Here is a 12,202-nt window from a genome sequence, read left to right on the forward strand (position 1 = left end):
CCATCTTTAACATTGGATAATTAGTGGATTAGGCTACAGGGGATACCACTTTAAAAAAAACGCATCAAATACTTTACCTCTAGGGTGATGTGGAAATAAGTACAAATCACCCATTTTATAGGGGTAGTGTGAGAGAAAAACGTATATTAAAATTCTAAGTATAATTTAGTGGCTACTGCTTTTTGTTAGCGTTAAACATTAAACTTTAAATTAGATTGAACTGCAGATAGTGCTAGTCATAACCAACCCTTATATTTGCGCCCTATTTGCCACTTTATGATTATTATTATTTGAACTTTAGAAAAAAAGTGTATATATCTTTTTGATAGAGAATTTTATGAAGAACAATTTTCTATGTAGGTATTTTTGTCGAGAATTGCACCGTTGCCGAGATTATTTAAAAAAACTCAAAATGGGGGTAGAAACGATGTCCTGGGGGATGACGCACACTATTTAGGGGTGGGAACTTTTCAGTTTATCAATATATATGATGTCCTGATTATTTCCACCAATTTTGAAAACTTTATGAATTTTGTCGGATATATCGCAATTTGAGCCATAATATTACTGAACTAAACAAACCTCTACGCTAATTGAAACCACTATTTTAGTCAGACAGTCTTATTGAGGTTTGGGTTCCATGTAGAATTGTCAGATTTTTATAGCTAAAATCGGGTAGGTAAAAAAAATAGCAAAAAAAACGACAGCGTTCTCAAAAAATAAAGGTAGTTATATACAGAGTGAGTCTTAAATAAGTGCAAATATTTTCCGGGCTGGTAGATCTCGATAAAAGAAACATATTTTCTCTTTATCGTTTTTCAACGTAAGTTCAAACGTAAGTTCAAAATAACCTAGTTATTCAAGTTTCAACATAAAGAAAAGATTTATTTTTAAAAAAATGACTGAGATAATGATATTTGTATCCCTTTCAGTGCCGTAACCATGGTATAACTATGGTAACATCAGAGATTAAGAAATTATACAGTGAGAAAATTTGCGATCTTAAAAAGTTTTCTAAAATATACAGGAAAATATAAACGAAAATGTATGATTTTCAACAATATTTTTTGCGAAAAAAAACTCATAGACGTGTTCCTGGGGTCGAAATATACCAGAACTAAAAATATTTTCACTTATTTATAAGACACATGTATAATTACCCAAATAACACCAAAGAATGTAAATAACTAGATATAAACGAACGAAGCCAAATCGAAAAATGTGATGGAATAATATTAAGCCTAAGTGTGAATTTTTTTAGTTTGTAAACTCTATAACATTTGATTTTATAATTTTATTAGCGCATTTCGGGATACGGGAAACTTACATAAATACGGGATTTTCGAGGAAATCCCGGAGATCTAGCAACTCTAGTGCCAGGTCATTGTAGATTTTAGATAGTATGGGAAGGGGAAGTTAATCACCGCGACCTTACATATTTATTGTATCCCCCTTTCTTGAGTTATAACTCATCATACAGTCTTAGGGCTTTGACGAAAGCCAATATCTGAGATGGTTTTACAGAGGTTGGTTCTCAATCACCGATATCAGTCGTGCCAAAGTTGTATGGCACGAATGGTTGTCGTCTCGGCGAACTCAGTGATGAGGTGTTCTGGTGTTTCCCCATTTTCGAAGAAAATCTGCATTTGCCGTTGTTTCTTAGCTTCAAACTACTGAGGTGTTCATTGACGAGACAGTGTCCTGTTAAAAACCCCGTTACAATTCTAAAATTGTTCTTAGGTTAGGTTGTAAGTCTTAGAGGCATCCAAGGCACGAAAAATTCGATAAACTAGCAAGGCAAGCATCTTCGAAATCCTATCTTGGTCTAAAGCCTATATTGGGCATACTCAAATGAATGACTTATAGTGCAGCAAAACTCTAGATCGGGGAAAAGCAGACCGTCCACTGGCGAAACACAGGGGCACAGACAAAGCAAGTTCTTCATCCAAGGAAATTTTAGAACCAAAGGAACTGCAACAGATCTCTTGACAGAACATGTGGTTGTCAAGTGCCACCTGAACAAGCTCAATCTGAATCAAGAAAATCTTTGCTGCACATTCTGCAATAAAAATGTTGAAACTACAGAGCACATAATATGTCACTGCGAGGCTCTGGTTCGCAAGCAACATTTTCTATTTGGGAAAGCATGGCTAGAACTGGAGGAACTATGCTTCCGTCCTATCAAGAACCTGCACTAATTAGTGCGCGGCACAGGTATATGGGGCAAGACATATGAATGGAAGAAACCCAGTAGACTTTACACGACGCAGAGTTTCCGGCATACGACGGACAGCCCCTTAATATAATGAGAGAAAAAGGACCTATTTTGTAGACTAAGCCAGAACTTTCAATTTCATTTTCTATTTTCTCCATTCCTCTTAGCTCGACTTGCTAAATAGTACATTCCATATCGATCTTCTAACGTAAATTGTTATTATTCTATTTAATATGCATGGTACTCTTAATAAAATAGCTGATGATGTAGGCTGCGGTGACCATGTATGTTCATCTCGAGATCGTTATGTGACCGCTACTCGTTTCCTACTTCATTCAACACATTGTCCAATGTTGGCGTTGTCAATGGTACCAGTTTTAATCGAGATTATAATGTCACAACCGACACATTGTCTCTGACATTTTTTGTTTCCAATTCGATTCATTTCCAATAAACTACACTATCCGGCACGAAAAATGCACATAAAGTTCAATATAGTTTGTTCTACTGGGCCGATTTTGATGATTTTTAAGCAATTTGTAGCTAAATTATTTCACTGAGAGAAAAAACGTTGTAAAATCAAAAATAATGCTAATGAATCAAATATAATCAAACATGTTTTGGCCTCATTAATGGTCATAATTGAATTAATAAGATATCTATATTGATTTTATGCATATACTCGTACATATAAAACATACATAATCATTGTCATTGTTAGTGGTATATCAGATTTAGAATAAAAATGCTGCCTATTTGATTTAAAGAAATATACATTTGTTTATTAGTGTTTTCCTTTTGTTTTTCAAATACATTCCTTTCATTTCATGCTTTTCTCTTTATATTTTCAAATGCAATGCTTAATGATTTATTAATATGTCACTTTGTTTAAAGCTTGAGTTGATTTTATTCGAATAGGATCAGTACTAACAATTTAAATGAAATAAATATCAAATTTATTAGGAAAATAACGTTATTTCGGAATTAATCTTTTGGTGATAAGTAGGTAAATACAATTGTATTGAATGTCTTCCAAAATAAATAAAATAATAGATATAAGGGTATCCTGGTGAATTTTGTCTAGTGACGAATGGTTTTTGTAATGTCCTGGAATTGAGCTGTCTTTATTAGATTCCTTCAAAGGTCACAGACATTCTAAAAAGAAAGCAACGTTTAGTTAAATATATTATATACTTTTCTCCATCTTAAAACTGGAGTTAACCTGAAAAAGAAAATTTTTCTATACAGGGTATACAGGATTTGCAGGTTTTCTGAATCGTATAATTGCAAAAAAACAGTATTTTTTAGGTTCCTAACGCCACTATAGATGAGAAAACCGCGCTATGTTGAATTTAAAAAAGTGGGGTTCTTAAATTTCTTGAAAGACTCGAAAGTCAATCACTCATTCTTTCGCGAAAAAATATTGTAGTTGGGTAATACATTAAATTTTCCACCCTGTACAAATTTCTGTTCTGTACAGGATGAGTCAACGATAAAGTAAGTAAAGTCCATATCGCAATAATTGTTTGGAGGTTTACAAATAAATGTTAAATACAAAAGTTATAGGGAAGGTTAAGATACACATTTTAAATTATTGTAGAATATACTGGGTGCTTCATAAAGTAAAAAAAATAAGGAAGGTTTTAAAAAATATATTTTTTTATTTATTTATTAATATCTCTGATATTATCGAAATATATTTACTCATATATAATATATTATGTAAAGTGGTCCAAAAGGAAGCCAAAAAATGCAATAATATACAGGGTGTTCCATTTAAAAAAACATACCGATCCACTTACACATTTTTGAGCCACCGTAGAGAAGTTGAAATATTTTCCTGAAATACATCCTCATACATACTTTTTAGGTTTGGACTTAAACAAAATTGTGAAGTTTATTATTCTAAGAGCTTCAGATGCCCGACACACTACTGCCGGACCCTTTATATTATAAAAAATATTATTAGATAAAAAAGTTATAGAATTTTACGTAGAATTTAAAAAATAAAATTAAAAATAGGTGTTGCATTTAAAAAAGCATGTTATATCCGCAACACTTTTTGAAGCACTCTGTATATTCTACAATAATTTTAAAATGTGTATCTTAACCCTCCCTATAACTTTTATATTTAACATTTTTGTAAATCTCAAAACAAAGGAGATAATGACCTTACTCTGTCGGTGACTCACCCTGTACATTCTGTAATGTTCATCAATATATTTTTACCTTTTATACTGGTAAGAGCTGTAGTAAGTTCCACCTTTTTAACAATTTTGCTAGCTTGACTTCGTATTCCTCTACATCTGAATTCTCATCATCTAGTTAAATATTACTTTGCAAATTTGAATTGTTGAATTCGTCCAGCGTTAAATTCAAAATCACAATGCATCATTTCGGCCGGCGTCGTTTCCATCACTCTTCAAGAAAACCTTTAGCCGCCATAATGCTACTGAAATAATATTAACGTTTGATCATTCTAAACAACTACTTAAACAACACATTACCTGTAAACGATACAATTCTCCTTTTTGTCACTAACAACTGTCATATACTAAACATATAATAAATATCATTGTACTATTCAAAATAATGGAACGCGACAAAAATCATACGCTGTGGCCGATCGGGCTTATCCCGTCAATACCGCCAAACACCATCTTTCGATGTCCACCTCAAATGCATGAGGATACATTAAAATACGCAACCAACCGTCATTGAACCGTCCAATCAGATCAAAGGAGTAATCGTCGTAGATCGTGCGTTATCGATAATGTTCGGTGCCTGGAGAAAATTGACAATTGACAAGAGAATTAATTGTTTATTGTTTATTATTTTTGACTTTTTAGTTCGTTTAATTTAATAATTACTAAAACCAGTAGTTCGAAAGATATATTTAAAAATAAAAGATAAAATTCCAAAAAATTAATTATCTATTAACGTGGATTTGGACGACAATAGGTAAGAACACTAAATTTATTTCTATATTCGATATAAACTTGTTTATTAGGTTTTTAGTTTGTGATGTTTCATGTGATGATCATCATGTTCATCGTCTTTGAATTGACATGAGGATATCTATGGAAAAGTAACTAATCTGAAAGTAAGCCAACATATCGTTTGTCCATTGTGTGCTAACGAAAAGATTTTCTTTTCGCATCATGAGGAAGTATTACATCAATTGAAAATTTTAGGAAGTTGATCATTTGTCATGGAAAAGTATACCAATGGAAATTGCTTGCAATAGAAGTAATTCTAAGGGCAAATTTTATTATAATTAGTGACCTGTCTACTGCTACCTTTTATACGTAGATGTTTCAGGTTTTAAGAATAAATTGGTTGAACCCAAAATCTGGAGGAAGTACCTATATCCATACACACAATATATCATTAAAAATACTAGTCCAAATTTGCTTTAATGGTAGACAATTATTCAATACAAATTAACTTTTTAAGTGACTGAAATATTAAATAGTTTAGAATATGGTATAACAATGTAAAAAAATATTATTTTCAGGAACGATTAGGGCCCTATATATTTGAAACTCATGTTGGACATAGTATTGAGTTGGGTAGAATATTATTCTACGTTAAGTGAGGGTATCAGATACCTATTATTGTACTGTATTTTAATATATACATTAGAATTGTTGGTTTTTTCATATTTGTTTTATTTATTATTTTACTTACAAGTTATATAAAGTTAACACTAAAATCTACTTTTTGACTTATATAAGTTAGTCTGTGGTTTAATGCGTGATTACATCCACATGATTTCAAGTTTTTAAAATATAAATATTATAACTGGCTTTAAAAACTCCATTAAACTGTTAAAAGTGTAATTTATTTCAAAATAAATATACATATATAGGTATATATTAATATCGAAAAACATTTTTATTCCTTAACACCAATTTAATCATCACATACATATGTATAAACATTTATTTACGTTATTTCAAATGAAGACCACAGGAAAAACCAGCTTTGTTCATTTTAACTGGAGCCGAGAAAATGCAATTACGAGTGAACTACTCTGGTTTTTCTCCTGTAGGGCAAAATAACTAAGCTGTAATATCTCTGGGACTAAGCATATTATTATTGCTTTCTTTGATGGTGCCTCGAATAATGCTAACCTTGCCTATAAAATTGTCTCGCTATCAATTTCTATGAAAATGTAACATATTATCTGGTTTTTTCCGTGTAGTCTTCAAATGATCTAAAAATTCAGCAGGAATGATCCATTATGCAGCAAACACACTGATGTTGAATCATTGGAAGCTTTTTTGTGGGCATTTCACAAATAAAATGAAATATCTGATCAAAAACTGAAAATGCAAATCAGATAGTAAGCTTTATAAATACATACATATATATAAATAATCATACCTACATCTATTTATGTCGTACAATCCAACCGATATTTTAATATCCTAGCCCAAGTAAATAATCAAAAATGCACTTTTTATATCAAAAGCAGTAATGTTATCAAGGGTTCCAATTAATATCCAGGATTTAAAAAAAAACACGATCCTAATTCTTATTATTTTTCTAAATACGTATTGTCTGATAGGCAATTACAAAATATAAATCTGACGTAAATAGAAAAATAAAGTAAAAACTGTAAAAACAGGTAAAAACAACAACAAAAATTCTAACCAAAGATTTAACCGTCATACGACATGAGCATCACGTGATTGCACAATACCCAACGATATTGTACGTACCTCTTTCATCTGATTGGACGGTTGGTTGCGTATTTTAATGTATCCTAAATGCATGACATTGTATTGGCAAATATTAATCACGTGGCAAAAGCCTAACAGAAATGTTAGCAATTCTTATAGAAATAAAATACTTTCGTGCTTAAAATAAATTTATTATAAGGACGTGTTATTTGAATAAATAGACAAGCAACACTTTTCAAAAACAATAAGGCAATGCCAGTTTATTTTAAACGTGGTACTTTTGAAACATATAGAGTAATAATTACTTTAAAAGGACTAAATATTAGATATCCGATAAAACAGTATTCACTTTGTTTCGAATGCTTTAATTTTTATTATGTATATAAAACAATATTATATTATCAGTAATCGTTTATGAAACAAATAATTAGGTAAATCGAATTCCATAGAACGAGTTAATTATTTTAACGTGATTTATTGTGCATTTTACAATGCATTTTTTTCTGACCGTTGGCTTTCAGCCTGTTTTCTTATTAAAAATTAATGCCCTGTTAAACGAGGGAAAACAAAACTGGTTTGGCAAAAGTTTGAAACACCCTGTGATATAGTTAAACAAGGAATTTAAAACCACTTTACCAGCAAAAAAGCATCTTTCCTCAGTAATTTGTTTTTAATTCATCTCTCAAATAGCTTTTTTGTTGGAGATAAAAGCTTTTCAAGAATACTTCAAATTAATAACAATTTTAGCATTAAAAATATGCCATTTTGGTCCTCATCAGTAAATATACTTGTAAAGTAAGGGTTTATTGTTTTTGTAATGTCACTGTCATTTAAAAGTCATATTATATTATTACTGTTTGTTGGTACTTACTCTAAGGGAGATCATTTAAAGTCCAAAAGTTGTATCGACTATTGTTGCTTCAAATGAACTTGGTAGAGATCAAATTCAGAACTTAAAACCATCTAGTTCTAGAGAAACTGCAAAAAAAAAACAAACCATCATCACACCAAAATATAACTTTTTCGTGACGGTGACATTAGAAAAAAAACAATATTAATCAGGACCAAAAGGAAAGGCATACTTTTAAAGCTAATATTGTTATTAATATCCATTGTATTCTTCAAAAGCAAATATCTCCAATAAGAATAGAGCTATTGAAATAAGCCAAGAAACAAACTATCCATAAACAAGCAAGCACCTTCATGACAAAATGGTTTTTGAATTCCTTACTTTGTTAAACCATCCCACAGGGTGTTTCAAACTTTTACTAAAATAATTAACTTGGTATTTGTGTTCTTTCGTCTAATAGACAGATCTTGGAAAGAGTCAAACAACTTAGCTACAAAATACTTAAAAACTCATCATGATGCACACAATAGGACTATAATAAAACTTGCTTTTTTTTTTTTAATCAGTTGCTTAAAAGTTTCGTTAATTCTGTTTAATCTGAAATCTGAATTAGGTACATATTAACAAGTTATAATATGATGTGATTACCACTATGTCGTTCACTTCCCAAATTTTGCTAATTCTAAAATTCCCCTACTTTTATCTCTGCTCAGAGACTCAAGGTACTTAATCTTCCCAAATACGTTATCAAACAAAACTACAAACGATCCCACATTAAATCGGTTTAAATAAAACCTAAAACCAATATATAAAGCGTAAAACGTATAACACCCATATGAAGCGTAAAAATTTATATTCGTGTTAAAAGTGGCGTACCCTGGGTAGACAAAGGTAGACAAAACACCCCTTGATTCCAATATTCCAATACTATTGGCATTACCCCATCGTAATCTTAAACCATAGAGGCTGTTCAAAATTGTATGCCAAACTTTCTTAAATATAAAATAGTTCTTACTATTTTCGTTTTTTTAATAGAACCGCTAAAAATTCTAAAATGCTGTAAGTACATAAAATGTTCATTTTTTAATTCTCTATCTAACAAGGGAAATAATAACAGGGTGTGCCTATTAGAAAAACAAAAAAAAAATATTTTAGAAAGTTTGGCATAGAATTATGTAAAGTGATCAGAAAGGATGTCAAAAATGCAACGATATACAAGGTGTTCCATTTAAAAAAAATCATCCCGATCCACTCACACTTTTTTGAGCCACCCTATAGAAGTTTAAATACTTTCCGGAAATACATCCTAATACATACTTTGGGTTTACACTTATACAAAATTCCTACTACATCATATTGTGTACTATTTTTGTGTTTTTTCTTTTTAAAAATTAAATTAATTTTTATTTGTAGAAAAACGAGATTGAAAATAATGATTCCGCTCAATGGACACGTTTTTTTTTTGTAAAATAACGCTTTAAACATTTATAAAAATAGTTTTTGCATATTATCTCGGAACAAAGTTTTTGGGATAAGACGGGTTTTGCAACTTGTCAGGCTAAAAGTTTCTTAACTTTTTCTACTAATTGAAAATTAACAACAATAATTTTGACGTTCTGAATGCTTACATTGTAATTACAGAATCAAACTTCTATGCTAATTGAAACCACTAATTTATTGCACTCATTTCGAGGTTCTGAATGAAACTTTAGTATAAAACATAAAACATTTAAAAATATACATACAGATGCAAAAAAACGCAACACAGAAATTTTTGGTAAAATATAAAGTGTTATATTTTTGCTATTTGTAGCCCTGTTTTTAGCAAGCTGTACATTTTTCAACTTTAATTCATAAACTCAGTTTTTTATAAACTTTAGTATTTGGCATATTATACAGGTTTAATCGAGAGGTTGTTTTTTACCTGAAATTTAAAACACCCTGTGCAATAATTTCGTGTGTAAATTTTCCTAAAATATAATTTTATGGTCAGAACCATGTCTCCTGAGCATTTTGTTTTTTCGATCATGTCAATACATGCCTTAGTTAAATTTTAAGAGCGAAATGAACTTGCCACCAACAATTTGTAATTTTTTCAATTATCATTTCTTTTTGAATTTATTTTTCAATATGGCAAAGGCGGCTTTGGTGATTATTGTGAACTATATACTACTATGAACTGCCCATCATGTTCGACATTTGGGAAATGCTTTGCAGGAGGGTTAGAGGTCGCGAAGCTTCAATAACTGAACTTCGCTTTGTTTTAGATGGTATATGCAGCCTTAGTGACAGTATAAACGGACGTATACAAGCAGTTTTAGCAGCTAAGGGAGGCAATAGAAAGTATTAGAGTATTTTTTTAGATTTTTCTTTCTGTTTGTATACTTGAGTATTACAGAGATTTCCTTAATCGTTAGTTCTGTTATCTTTATTATTAATATTTATAGAAACCAGGACTGTATCGTTAGCCTTTAATGTGTTTTTTTTAAATTTAGTATAGAATATTCAATGCAGTGTATGACTTTACGACAATAGTCACCAAAAGCAACTCGTTATATTAAAAAATTACATCAAAAAGTAATAATAATTGAAAAAATTGCAAATTGATCGTGATCAGTTCATTTCGCTCATAAAAATTAACCAAAGCATGTATTGACATGAATCAAAAAAACAAAAAGCTCAGAAGTCATGGTTCTGACCGGAAATTTATATTTTAGGGAAATTTACACACGAAATTATTGCACAGGGTCTTTTAAATTTAAGGTAAGTATATAATATACCAAATACTAAAGTTTATAAAAAACTTAGTTTACGAATTACAGTTGATGTAAGATTTCGACAGACGATGACAGAAGAAAAGCAGATGACGTCCAATACCAATCTATTTATTTTACTAAAAAAAGTTTCTAATATTTTTTAAGTTAACTATGGATGACGGAAGACGGAACTGTGACGGAACGATGAACGACAAACGGACGCTGCGTATGAATTCGCCTTTAGATTTTTGAGGCTTGTCAAAGTCTTGCCAAATTATAGGTTATAATTTTGTGTCAACTTATGTCAAAACCCTGCGTTTTGGAAGATGATGCATTTTGATTCGTGTTATTAAGTGTGTTTTGTGTACTTTGAGGTCAAGTGGAGGAAAAATTGATGAAAAATTAACTGTAGACCCAGAGCACAGTTTATAGTTAATACTGGCTGCCAAGGCAGAAAGTCTTAGACACCAATAAAGTTACCATCAATAAAGTTTGTATACCATCTCGTCGTAGATAAGTGCATCTCGTATATGCTACGATAGGTAAATAATTGATTTTAGTACTGCAGAAAAATAATGTCAGTTGGGTACTGGTTTAAAATTTAAATTGTGTTAATTAATCAATCAACCTTGTTATAAAAAGTATTTGGTAAGTGTTATTATTAATAAAATTGTATTTATGTTGTTTAATTTATTCCTTTGGATTATTATAAATTTGTATTTGTACATAAGTTATACTGCTAAATACAGGGTGACACTGGAAAACTTTCATAATGGCTATACTTTTAAAAAACCAAAAGATATCAAAAATAAAAAATATCGTTTCTATTATATCGAAGGGGAATACATATTTTTTTTTGGGACGTATTTGAACTGCCCCGACGGGAACCCTTAAGCGGCACCCCTGGTACTCACTCGCTGAAAATCTTAAATGGCAACACCCCACTTATGGCGCCTTTTTTGGAAAGCCCATGAAAAATGCTAAACGATAATCATAACGTTTTTAGGGTGAAATTGAAAAACTACCCCTTACACGAAAAATTAGGTAGACATTAATAAAAAAAGTAATTTTTTCAGCATAAGTTACAATTTTGGACCAAGCTAAATTAGGCAAATGAGACATTTTTTAAACCAGCCCGACGCACACCTAGGTGCCATCCCCTCACTTCTAATCTCACCAATGCCATTTTTAAACCATTGCCATTTTGTGCTAAAAAATAAAAATGTAGATAATAAAAAAGGCAACACAAAGATGTTTTACTAATCGTTCAGCCTAATTGCTGGCCCGTGCTTTCAATGAGAGAAATCCGGACAAAAACGTGTCACGTTTATGTTAGAGATTTGATTTTAAAGTTTCAAGAAACTGGGTCTGTCAAAAATAAAAGAAGGATAGGGCCCAGGGTACTGAATGAAGAAAATGCAGATGGAAGTTATTGGTCAGGTATCGGTCAATCCAGAAGCATCAACACGCCAGTTGGTATCAATCACAGGTATACCTCGAACATCTGTCAGGAGAGTATTGAAAATGCACAAATTCCATCCCTACAAAATGAAGATTCTTTGGGAACTTGGCGACGACGATCCAGATAGAAGGATTCAGTTCTGGTAACTAATGACGGAGGAAATTAGAAGGGAACCTTCACTCACTAAAATATTTGTTTTAGAGCAATACGTAACTGAACGAAGTACAACAG

The 12,202-nt window shown here is 31.2% G+C and overlaps 1 long non-coding RNA gene across 1 annotated transcript; it reads left to right on the forward strand.

The window, feature by feature from the left end:
• Positions 1-5,067: 5,067 nt before the first annotated feature.
• Positions 5,068-6,271, forward strand: LOC115878634. Its single transcript, XR_004049574.1, has 3 exons — positions 5,068-5,176; positions 5,226-5,636; positions 5,733-6,271. It is a non-coding gene; the product is annotated as an uncharacterized LOC115878634 (long non-coding RNA).
• Positions 6,272-12,202: the final 5,931 nt, after the last annotated feature.

This window comes from Sitophilus oryzae, unplaced genomic scaffold (assembly GCF_002938485.1).
Source record: "Sitophilus oryzae breed Bouriz unplaced genomic scaffold, Soryzae_2.0 scaffold_151_pilon_pilon, whole genome shotgun sequence".
Classification (NCBI taxonomy): Eukaryota; Metazoa; Arthropoda; class Insecta; order Coleoptera; family Curculionidae; genus Sitophilus; species Sitophilus oryzae.